Here is a 13,104-nt window from a genome sequence, read left to right on the forward strand (position 1 = left end):
AACACATACGACGATTTGGCGAGTTTCAATCTGAGATCATTGATCACGGGATTGCGGATTTTTAGCAAACAGTAATTTGAAGTTAATATTAATCATTCATTGTACTCGCAAGCTAATTGAAAACCATACACAATAAGATTGGGTCTTGTTGGCAAATTTTCTATCCAGGGAGGTGATGTCTCGTCCCAAGGGGGAGTGCACCCTTTGTGGCCAATTAGAAGAGTTCGTGGGCATGCGATGGATGGAGTGTAGGAGCCAATCCACCACTCACAAGGCCAATCTATATCGTCAATGCCAGAGGAGACATACAACCTTCCAGACCTACCTACAATCTTGGAGCCTGAGATGGAGGCAATGATCGATGCATCGATTCCCATGGATGTCGAGACATCTGAGCCACTTAGAGAGGAAGCATCCATACCATTACATGATGCGTGCCGAGTATCTCAGTTGAAGACATTGCTTGCACTCTTAAGTGTGCAAGCAAAATACGGGTGGAGCGATACGAGTGTGACCGAGTTATTCAGGTACTTTGCACATAGGCTTCATTGATTTTTTTTTTTGACACTATTATTACAAACATTTGTGCTTTTTCAAGGTGTTTTATGATTTTTTTTAGGTTATTGAAATATCATATATTACCTGCAAATACCATGCCTGAGTCTCGTGATGATGCACGACATGTTTTACGGAAGCTTGGCATGGACTACAATAATATCCATGTATGTATCAACGATTGTATATTGTTTCGAGAAGAATAAGAGACTATGGAGACATGTCCAAAGTGTGGTGCTCACAGGTATCGATAGGACTTGCAAGTGGCCATTATTCATAATGCTCTCTCCTTTGTGGCAGTTTGTCCTACCGTTCGCGATTGCAGGATGCCTTACTCTAGAAATTCGCAGGGCCATTTACAAGTTGTCAACTTTGGTGCAATGGATCTCACAGAAAGAGATTAAGACGTCCTGTATTGAATCCGCGAGGTGGGGAGCAGTGGAGACGGTCTATCTCTTTGAGAAATACATGCCCACTAGCATGCTCACGATAGAAATCCACGTTCTTGTGCATCTTGTGGACGAAGTGGAGATTGTTGGACCTGTCCATATGCTATGGATGTTCTTCCTGGAGCGCTTCATGAAAACCCTGAAAGGCTTTGTGCGACAACGAGCTCGGCCAGAAGGTAGCATGGCCGAAGGTTGGTTGGTGTTAGAGGCATTAGTGCATATTTCACAATGGCTACCAACGGTGGAACCAGACCATGAAATGCTATGGACGCTGAAGAATGATAATAGACTGACTGGAGATGTGGTGGTTGGAAATGGGGTAGAAAAAAGAATGGATGCCTCAATGGAAGAGAAGGCGAATCGCTTTTGAATGTTGCACCATGCCTCCATGGAGATGTGGCTCACCAAGTACCAAATTGCAAGGCAAGATCGAGAGGAAGCGCGAGCTCAATTCCGACGTAGTACACGTCATCGACCGATTCGATATCCCGAAGGCATGGAGGAGATGCCGCGGTTTATGTCAACACGATGGTTGCATGGAGCCTTGACTACAGCATCGAGCGAAGGGACAGAGGTCTCAATGGAGGAGTGGGAATTCTCGAGGGGATGTAGTCCAAAGGTAATGAGGGGTTTAGAATTTGTCGTATCTAAATTTTATATACGACATCTAATTTGAGTGTTTTAATGTACAGTACAAAGTATATAGTGCAACGTAGTCGCGCGGATGGCATTTTCGCGTGGAGCGTATTGACAAAATGCGCTCCACAATGGACTGTGGTGTCATGGCAAGGTTCGAGCAAGAGAGTCGACGACGAGCAATGGATCTGAACACGGTTGTGGATGGGATGGAGTATTTTGGGAACTTGCAAAGTATTATTACGATGGATTACCGTAGCTTCTCCATGATACTATTCGATGTGCAGTGGTTCAAAGTGGTACTTGGAGCAGCTAGAGCAACAATTCGACGAGGTCCATCGGGATTTCTCGAAATAGATTCTAAAAAAAAATGGACGGATTTTCGCGACACCTTTGTGTTGCTGGCCCATTGTGAACAGGTGCATGGAGTCATTTGCTTGCTAATTGTAATACGACATGGTTTATGTCACAATGGTTTGAACTCGCTTTGTACTTGTTTGTGAACAGGTAATCTTATATTCAAACCCCCGACAACCTTGATGGTGGTATGTTATACCTTCAACTCCTCGAAGTGCGAGAGTATATGATCAAAGCGATGTTTCGGGCATAGATGAAGTTAATATGCAAATAGAGGGGTTGATATTACAAGGGGTGGAGGCCCTCGAAAGCTTGGAGCCAGCATCGGCTAACAATGATGAAAATACAAGAGTCCAAGAATTTTTTGAGAATGAGACGGACTCATTCTTTTGTGGTGACATGTCTATCGACCTTCCAGTGTATGTAGAGTTGTGTCAAGAGATTAACATGGGACCATAGGATACTTCAATGATGGAAATACAAGAGTCCAAGAATTTTTTGAGAATGAGACGGACTCATTCTTTTGTGGTGACATGTCTATCGACCTTCCAGTGTATGCAGAGTTGTGTCAAGAGATTAACATGGGACCATAGGATACTTCATACTTGGAGCATCCACTTACTCAATTCATTGATCAATCTCTTATAAAGGTACATAAGATATGCATTTTAAGAGGGATTTTTTTTAAATGATTTATATTACTGTGCTTTGTATAATTTAAATTGATTATTCTAACACCATTTTTTATATGTGCAGGTGACATTTTTAGGGTGAGTCGAGGTGTTAACGGTATTTTGAGAAGGCTGCAGAAAGCGCAAGTGCTAGATACTATTTTTTGGTGGATTACTATTTTGTGGAGCTTCATTGTATTACTTTGGGCACTTATTATTACTTTTTACTCATGGACATCATCAGACTATCATGGTTGTATTATTTGTCGCACCCGCAATCACCCGTAGTTGTATTTGTCGCACCCGCATGTGTTGCGTGGGTTGCGCACATGTAATTGTGATTAGAATAGTGTAGGCTTGGTCTATTTAAGCTAAGGTTCAAGCATGTTTCAAGGATTGACCGGCCTAAAGCCCACTATGTGGGTAGGATGCCCAAAGAGGGTGCAAACCCTAATTCACAGTTGTGGAAACCCTAAATGCAAAAGGGGCGCAAACCCTAACCCTAACCCTAATTCTATGTCTATATAAGGGTGGGAGGTCTCAGTTGTATTCACCCCCTTTTGGCACATTCATGCTGCGGAAGCTCTGTTAGTGCAACCATTCAATCTTTCTATTCTATCATCTTGCTTCCATTGTGTTGAGAGTGACTGAGAGGGAGTGAGTGAGAGGTGTGTTGAGCGAGGGACTGAGGGAAGGTGAATCTCTTCGTCGTCTTCTTGCTTTTCTCGTCATCTCTACTAGCTCTTCGACTCGTTGGTGTGCTTGGTGGTGGATGCGAAGGAGCGACGGCATCGGATCGTGTTGATCGTGGTCGTGGAACTATCTTCAAGCCTTTGAAAGGTAAGTAGGGTGAGTTCACTACAACTCGAGCTAGTCTTGTGTTCTTGCTTCCTTGGGTTGGAGAGGAGAATGCTTGGTTAGTTAGAGCGGAGCGTGAGAGACAAGGTGAGAGATTGTCGCCAATGTGAGTTGCAGCTTCTGAAAGAATAGAAGTCCTTCCAAAGTCCCGACTGTTGGTGCGTTTGCCTCAACATTTTGGTTCCGTTCGAGGGATGAGCGATGAGGAGTTGCAGGACATCTTCGCACGCATGTCTCTAGACCAGCTCATGAGATTTAGAGAGATGGCAGACCAGGAGCTATCTCGTTCTTTGTCAGGGCACTCTGCTAGATCTGCTTCAGAGCGATCAGATGCTTCGGCTTTGAGCAGACGATCTCGACGCTCACGACTTGGGCCAGAGGGACAGACTACATTGGGATCGGGGGGATGTTGTTGCGGAGACACGGATGTGGTGTCTCCGTCTCGTCGTTTAGCTGGAGCTGCATCACCTCCAATATTTGTCACACATGTGGGGATGTCTACTACAGTTACTCCGGCTTTTGTGCAGCCGTCAGCAAGTGGCACCCCTTTGGGTGCCACCCCCTTTGGGTGCCACTCCGAGAGAGGTTACCCCTGTCGGTACACCAGATGTAGAGGGGTCTTTTGGATATGCCCAGGAGTGTGGATGCAGATGGGAGAGAATCCATCTTAGGCAGACTCCTAGGGGTTATGGATATCTGGTCGATAGTAGGTCAGGAGCCATCATCATGAATGATGAGGGGAGGAGGGTGATGGCACGCATGAGAGAGTTGTGCCAACAAGTTTTTCTGCACAACGTCCTAGATCATTAGAAGAATATACCAGAGGGGAGCAATGACTATATAGTAGCATCCTTGCACGAGGAGTTTTTGGTGCCAGCCGCAGTAGATAGATTCTCTACGGGCTGGATGATGGATTGCATGCGTGCATACATGTCACATAGAGGATTCGACGCACGCAAGGCAATCAAGAGTGGGGCTGCAAAGCTCGAGTGGTTAGATGCAGACGACTGGCGCTGACTGAGAGAGGAGGCTACAGATTCTCTAAGACGTTGGAGTCAGCAGCGCGAGGCGGCGAGGGCATGACTCGAGGCTGGAGTGGTCCATCATCTTGGGAGTGGCGGCCACAGGACATATTTGGAGGACTTTGTAAGTTTTTCTTTTGTTTTGCTTGTTTGTTTTTTTGAAATATTCTTTGTACTAACAATCATGTTTCTAACAGTTAGCATTTTGTTTTCTTTGCAGCACTCCATTCGTGATCCGCAAGGCCTTAAGACTCGATATGCAAAGAGGCACGGTCTCAATGCATTGATCGACTGATTGTATAGATGCGGCGGCCCTGTAAGTCACTCATCTTTCTTATCCGTAGTTACCATGAGATATTTGAATGCATTATTGTATGGTGGATTGATGTGTTGTTTCTTTTTCTGCAGAGTTCGTTCGATGCTCCTTTGCGATGGGACGAGCTTTCGGGGGACGAGGATTTGTAGCTTGCCCTTGGATCCTTGGAGCTTACACACCTTTATTTTTTAGTCGCCTGATCTATGTAGACATTTTCTATGTATTAGTGATATCCTGTCATGATTGTACCAATCGCTTTTTATGTGATCATGTGTTTATTTCATGTATCAGTTTTATGATTTTAGTATACATTCTTTTTTTTTGCAAGCGCTTTGTATATAGTAGTGTAGAAACTATTTTGTATGGCTCTCATACATCACACAGTGCTATCAAGCTGCCCTGCCACAAAATTCTTTTTATCCCTATTACCGTCACTATTAGCGTCACAAATTTATTGCTCGCGTCGCTATTGCCGTCGCTATGCGCATCACAAACTTACTGGTTGTGTCGCTATTGGCGTCGCATTTGCGATGCTAATAGCAATGCCAATAGCGATGCCAATAGCGATGTTTCTATGGCGTCGTTAATAACGACACTTTTTGCAACGACAGGGGCAAATTTTGTTGTTTATATTTTCGTCACTTAAACAGTTTGACCATTAGAAAACATTTATGCAACTGGCTTTGGAGAAAAAGATTATAATGGAAGATTGACAATCTATTGGCCCCTTTACCCTCAAGGATTATTGATACAAGGGAAGGCTCCTTGAATTAGCTAAAGGAAAACTCACACAAGCTGATTCAATGCAGTGTTTGGGAAAAGACGGGTTCGCTTCATCCTAAGGCTGGTTCATTTCAAGAAAAAACTTGTTCAATTATATGTGGGCAGGAAGTGCTTACTTGTAAAAAATATAGGTGAAAAGGACTCGGACCATTTAATTTGGATCATCCAAATAGAAGGAGAATCTCCTTTTAGAATGATATGGACAAGGATTTTAAATAATAAATATAACATATAGATATATTATTATATATATATATATATATTATAATACTTTAAATTAAATCTTAAAAGTTAAGTCTTTTTAAAGCTTTAAATTTAAAGGATGCATTGCAATTTGCCAGATGGCATATGAACTTTGGAGTGACGAATCTAGCCTTGAAGTTTGAATATTTTAGATTTAATTATAGCTTTAATTATAATTAATTCTTACTGCACTCGACTGGCAGTAGCCAACTAACCACTATCAGTCTTCAGATGGAGAGAGAGAGAGAGCTCTTGTAGACTTGTGATGATTAATCGTGAGCCTGCATATGCAGTCGTGAGTATTGCATTCAAGCTTGCCTTCTTGCTTATTCCTGAGTCGTGATTGTGTCTCGGCATGTGGGAGGGATTCATATGAGAGAGAGAGAGAGAGAGCGCTTAAGGCTCAGGCTTCAGCCGCTCAAGCCTCAGAGCCTTAGCCTTTAGGCCGTTAGGCGTTGTGGCGATGCTGTGGGCGTGGTGCTGAGGGCGTGGCGCTGTGGGCGTGGAGGCTTCTAAGCGTGCGCCATGGTCTAACTTCTAAGTGTGGGCCGTGGCACTGTGGGGACTGCGTGTGGGGGCGTGAGCCTTGAGACTTTGGCAGTTCGGCACAGAGAGAGAGAGGGGGGCGTCCGCGTGGGGGCGTGAGGCAGCGCCGCAGCTGCCAGCAAGCTTCAGCAGAGAGGCGTCCGTCGTGGCCCGTCAGGGCTGAGAGAGAGAGAGAGAGAGAGAGAGAGAGAGAGAGAGAGAGAGAGAGTCTGCATGGGGGCGTGACTCATGAGGCAGCACCACAGTACTATACTACTAAGAAGGCTTCAATAGAGTCGTCCGCCGGGGCCCGTCCGGTGTCAGAGCTAAGAGAGAGAAAGAGAGAGAGAGAGGGGCATCCGACGTCCGCCGTGACCCGTCAGTCAGCCTTCAAGCTTCAACGGTCAACCCTGGGGCCTGGGCGTGGGGGCGTGAGGCAGCAGGCTTCAAAGTTCACTGTTCAGCAGACTCGCACAGAGAAATAACTGTCGCAAGATTGAACATATAATTTTAAACTAAGCATTGAGCAAGAAAGAAGATTTGGGCCCTGAAGATTGGCTACGGCCCGCAAGCCCTGAAGATTGAGCAGAGTCCAGACTCCTACACACACACACAGAGAGAGAGAGAGAGAGAGAGAGATTGTTGGCCTGGCCCCTGTACTTAGTACTGTGTAGGGCCAGGCTGTTTCCTTTGACGGGGAGAGAGAGAGATTTGGGCCTGAACAGTGAACAATGAATTAGTCTTCTAATTTCCAAAGTTCCATGCTTCAAGACTCAAGTTCCTTACTCAAGAGTCAACTTTCAAGTTGTCAACATTCTCCCTAAAATCATGATTGGCAAGTGGCAAAACAGCCTACAGGTAAGCACCATCTCGATTCTTTATAAGTTTATTGTTCAATTTTCATTTTGCTTTAAGTTTTAAAGTTTAAAGTTTAGTCTTTTAAGTTCTACTATTACCAATGTAATTTCTAATTAAGTATTGGCATCACTAAATAAAGCAAAATCATGCATGCGATCTCTTTTCTTTTAAGAGTGGTTGGTGAAATGAAAGATTAGTAACAAATTCTTTTTGTTATGTGTTTATTGATAAATTTGTGAAGGTTGAAGATAAAAAGAGACTAAAGATATGAGGAGCTTGGTTTTGAAAGGAACAAAGGCATTATAAAAGGTAGCAAATTTCAAGTATTATTAACAAAGAAGGTAAGATCGAAACTAGTCTTTTTATTTTCAAGAAATGGCACCTAAATCAAGAGAAAAAAGACAAGGAAATCTTCTTTCATGGGTCGGGATTGAACATATAACTAAGCATCCTTCTAAAAAGGTAAAAGAAAACACTAATAATATTGTGGAGTCATCTTCAATTAATGTATTTCCTTCGAATGAATCACTCGATAATATTTCACTTGAAGATAAGGCTGAACTTGAAAGAAAAAAAGAAGGACGTTTACTCTTTCAAGAGAATTGGCTTGACCAATTCAAATGGCTTCTTTATGATAGAGACGAAGTAAAAATTTATTGTAAGTATTGTTTAAAATATCCTCATCCACATAGTGCATATTCAAAAGGGGGATCAATAAATTTTAAAATTAGTAACTTAAAATCCCATGTTCGCACGACTTGTCATAAGTTTGGCATGGAAGCCATTTTGCTTGAAGGAAAAGATTGTATTGAAAAGAGTGTTAAAAAAATAAGGGAAGTCAAAGATGAGGAATTGCTTTCATTATTTAGAATTGCATATTTAATTGCTAAACAAAATTTTCCATTTTCAGTTTTTGCTGAGATGATAAATTTGTTGCAAGATTGTCATGCACCATATACAACTAGTCTCTATAATGATGATAATGCATGTGCTGAAATGATCTATTGCATGGCATCACATCTTATGAAAACCACAATAATGAAGGTTTCTGCTAGTCCATGGTTTGGTGTTTTAATTGATGAGTCCAATGATATCTCTTCACATGGACATATGGTTATTTATTTATCATATCTTGAGAGAGATTGCATTCCCAAGACAAGTTTCTATGGCATTATACGTGAGCATGATGGTACTGCAAAATCTTTGTTTGAAGCTATTATTAGTGAGCTAAAGAAATGTAAGCTAGACCTGTCTAGATTTGTTGCTTTTGGCTCCGATGGATGTTCCACAATGGTAGGAAAGGATAATGGTGTTCAGGCCTTATTGGAAAAACATGTTAATCCATTTCTAACTTCAATTCATTGTGTTGCACATCGTAGTGCCCTTGCAATATCAAGTGTAGCAAAAGAGACGCCTTATTGTAAAAAGCTAGAAAAGCTTATTAATGCCATAGCTTCTTATTTTAATGTTAGCACAAAGAGATTAGAAGGGTTGCAAGCTATGCAACAAGATTTGGCATCGCCCATTCTTCGACTTGAGCATACTTTTGATGTGAGATGGTTAAGTAGATCACAAAAAAAGAGGCAATATTGCATATTTATGAAGAATTGGCTGAATTTGAGTGTGTTTATTGCTTACATTTCTTAGCTGACATTTTAAGAGGTTTAACAACATTAAGCCAAATGTTTCAAAAGGACTTTGTAGATGTCACAACTATAGATAGTCTTGTGAATAATGAAATTATATCCATAACACAATATTACATTGATTGTCCTCCTCCTGATATGAATGCATTAAGTATCGGTATATATGGATATGATATCCTTCCAGACTATTGGCCTGAAAAATGATATTTATATACATTAAGAGGTGCTTTGCATGGGAATAAGTTTTATGAGCATAATTTAAAACGTAAAATTAATGGAGAAGACTTTAATAGGGCCTTAGAATTTCAAGTTGCTTTTGCCAAGTCAATGGTAAGTAACTTGAATTCTCGATTTGAAGATAATTCCGTGCCTAATTGTTTAAAAATACTTGTGCCTACACAACATCCAATACATGAGAAGGCCTTAAAAAACTATGGAATCCAAGAAATAGATAAAGCAACCTCATTTTATGGTTTTCCCAAAAAGTTGAATATAGAGGAATTCCCTGCAATGATAGAAGTTGATGAGTTTAAGAAAGAATTTAGAAATTTTAAGCATCAAGCTTCGAGAGATTGGGTAAGATTCACATTACCAGAGGTAACTTCAGCACTTGCTTGCAACAATATGTGGAGGGATGCTTATCGTAATGTTCTTACTCTTTGTCAAGTAGCTCTTGTCCAATGTTCGAGCATTGCTATTTGTGAGAGAGGTTTTAGTGCTCGAACTGTGATAAAGAGTAAGCTACGTAATCCTTTGGAGATTAAGAGTTTAGATGCATTAATGAAAATCTTTATTGAAAGGCCTTCTAAATTCACTAATATGGAGTTCATTGAGAGTATGGACTTATGGGCTGAAAAAACGCATCGACATTTATACACAGCACAAGGAATTTGCTCATTGATTTTGCAATAACTTTGCATATTCAAAGGGGCAATTGATTTTTTATGGCCTATGATGATATTGAAGTCACTGTGCATTATTTGCGCTTTTGTTATCTTAAATTTTTTACCTTTTTTCATTGACACAATTTCTTCTTTTTTCCTATATGTTTATTATATTTTCTATAATGTAAAATTTACTTTTTTTTCTTTATGTTTAGTTCTTTATCTATGTTAAACTTATTTTTCCTATGTTCTCTTTCATGTTAGTTTTGTTTTCTCTTTTTGGTATCATGGTTGCTTCTTTCAATAAAATACGCTTGTTTTTTAAATCTTTTTTTTTAATTTTGCTTGTATTTCATGATATTCTCTTTCACGTTTTTTTTTTCTTTTTGTTTCTTTTAAAATTTAACTTCTTTTCTTTTGGGTTTTTGTTTTATACTTTCTTTTATCTTTGTGCTTATGATGTATATACTTCTCTGAGGCCATAGAGTCTAGACCCATTAAGAGACATAAAAACCACCTCTATACATTTATTTTTTACTATTAAAAATTTAGATTAAAAAATGTAGATTAAGTTTCTTAATGATAATAAAGGTTTTCATTTCTAAGGCATAAGAGAAGTAATTTAAAAAATTCCAAGAAAATTTTTGAAATAAAGATCCTTTCAAATAATAATAAAAAAGTAATTATCTTTTCATTATATATTTAAAAGGGAATTAGATGGGTTCAATTTGTACGATAAAAGGATTTGGACCGGTTCAAGTTGAAACGTAAAAGTTTCGGATGGCTCAAATTTTCCGAAACTTCTTTAGGCTAAGACAAGAAGGATCTATGTCAAGTTCACAAAATTTTTTTCCCCGAACACTGATTCAATGCAAAAAGGAAGAATACTCACAGAGTCACAAGGGAAGCTCATTCAATGCAGAAAGGCTCCTAATAATCGTCGCACTTGCAAGTTGCTCGCTGTTGTTCTCCCTGCCCGTAGTTATCCTAGCCTACCAACTCCATTCTCGGACCCCGCGTCCAGTCTCTTCCACCCGTCCTTCTACTGGTCTTGCAAGTTGCCACCATGACGATCAATAAAGATGCTATGAGTTGAAGCCACATGATCCTCCATATGCTGTCAAATTTTATGATTTGCTGTGCTGCAGAGGACCCACATGCACCTGGTTGTTCTACTTTCTTTCATTTGTCATATGAGTCTAATTGACGATCCATAGCCTCAAATGAATTCATACCCTGATGAGCCCCGTCTATGTATGGATCATTCCTTAATTAAGAACGCGATATATGCTCTAAAAGGAGAGGGAGAGAGAGTGAGTGAGTGTTGTGCTTCTGTTGTTCCTTAGCTGCCCGTTGTCATGTAGAGAGAAAGAGAGAGCTGTCTGGCTACCCATCGACGTGCCTACAGATACCCAACGAGAGAGAGAGAGAGAGAGAGAGAGAGAGAGCACGCGAAATTTGTCATAAAACATCGTTTCGTAATCATTATCATGAACACTCTTTTTGTAATAAAACCCGCAGGATGTGACGAGATTCGAATATAGTAGAAAGACGTTGCTAATGGGGCCATTATTTCTAGGAGCTATACAATACGAGTGAGATTCTACTGATCATGGCGTCGAGTTGTGCGCCATGACCGAATCAAGTAGCTAGTAGAAGTGTAAAATGCAGTAGGCGCAGTCGTTGGACGTCGTCGGGCAGAACTGATGGACATATGGCGGTCGATAGGTCGTGACGCAGGAGCTGTAAACATATGAATCAGAGGGCTTCGTATCTGCAGCTGGAGCTGCCTGCGGTATGATCTCCAAGTCCTTCACGCCGCTCTTTTTCTTGAGCTCTTTGATGAGCCGATCTGCGTCGAATTTGCCTTTCAAGGTGACCATGTTCTCCTTCTCTCCCATGCAGAAACTATCCAGATCTGTTGTATACTATTAACATTACACATCTCTCTCTCTCTCTCTCTCTCTCTCGGCGCTCTCTCACAGATCGACAGACGAGCATACACCGAATCACGATATTATATAGTTACCCTTCATCGCAGATAGTGCCTTGGCCACTTTTGAGTGGCACTTCTTGCAATTCACGTGGATTCTTAGAGACAGAGTCTGATCTTTCACCTGCGCAGCATTCATCATATTAGTCATCCTCATCATCATATTCATCATATAAATATCAATGATGGCCGCAATTATAGACATATCCACAATAGATACTGTTGCAGTGATTCGATGGACGTATTATCATTATTATTAGTTTACTGCTCAGGCGTTCGACGAGGAGAAACACGTGCATTGTTGCAGTGGCAGCGGCAGTCGTGGCATCTTGAATGACTTGATCTGCAGCAGCTGAACATGACGATGGTTGGGGCGAATACTGGTTATGCCGTGGGGACTTGATCACAGCAAAAATATGGTGAGCAGAGAGACCCTCTACGATGTGTGTGTGTGAGAGAGAGAGAGAGAGAGAGAGAGAGAGAGAGAGCGTGGTCGTAGAAGTAGACGAAGCCTAGTCGTGGAGTCTTATTAAATATTAGCCTTCCCGTAGAGAGGGACTTAGACATCGACTCATTGACTTGACTCGACTCATTCACTTGTAGACGAGAGACCATTACCGTCTTGTTCAACTTTCCTTATGCCAGACTCCAGTATGGGCTCGAAGGCATTAAACTGTTTGAGTAAACGTATGGAGCACTCAAGGTCACCGACAAAACTCTTGACTCCATCAAGTTCATTTAATGTTTGAGGAAACCTCGTCAATATACATTACTTTAAGTCTATTGATCAAAATTTTGCTCGGAAAGTCAATTGGGTGGGTTTTCAAAGTCTGGAAGGAAGGAACTCAAGAATCAATGTAGCACGCAGTGTTCGGGGAAAAAAATTTGTGAGCCTGACATAGATCCTTCTTGTCTTAGCCTAAAGAAGTTTCGGAAAATTTGAACCATCCAAAACCTTTACGTTTCAACTTGAACCGGTCCAAATCCTTGTATCCTACAAATTGAACCACTCTAATTCCCTTTTAAATATATAATGAAAAGATAATCACTTCTTTATTATTATTTGAAAGGATCTTTATTTCAAAGTTTTTCTTGGAATTTTTTAAATTACTTCTCTTATGCCTTAGAAATGAAAACCTTTATTATCATTAAGAAACTTAATCTACATTTTTTAATCTAAATTTTTAATAGTAAAAAATAAATGTATAGAGGTGGTTTTTATGTCTCTTAATGGGTCTAGACTCTATGGCCTCAGAGAAGTATATACATCATAAGCACAAAGATAAAAGAAAGTATAAAACAAAAACC

At 40.7% G+C, this 13,104-nt stretch overlaps 1 long non-coding RNA gene across 1 annotated transcript; it reads right to left on the bottom strand.

Moving 5' to 3' along the window:
• Nucleotides 1-11,269: 11,269 nt before the first annotated feature.
• LOC148030553 (uncharacterized) lies at nt 11,270-12,401 on the bottom strand. The gene is made up of 3 exons (XR_015692280.1): nt 12,094-12,401; nt 11,833-11,920; nt 11,270-11,721 (listed from the first exon to the last, which is right to left on the bottom strand). It is a non-coding gene; the product is annotated as an uncharacterized LOC148030553 (long non-coding RNA).
• Between the last annotated feature and the right edge of the window lie 703 nt (nt 12,402-13,104).

This window comes from Lygodium microphyllum, chromosome 10 (genome assembly GCF_053477565.2).
Source record: "Lygodium microphyllum isolate KBCC chromosome 10, Lygodium_microphyllum_v1.1.10, whole genome shotgun sequence".
Taxonomy (NCBI): domain Eukaryota; kingdom Viridiplantae; phylum Streptophyta; class Polypodiopsida; order Schizaeales; family Lygodiaceae; genus Lygodium; species Lygodium microphyllum.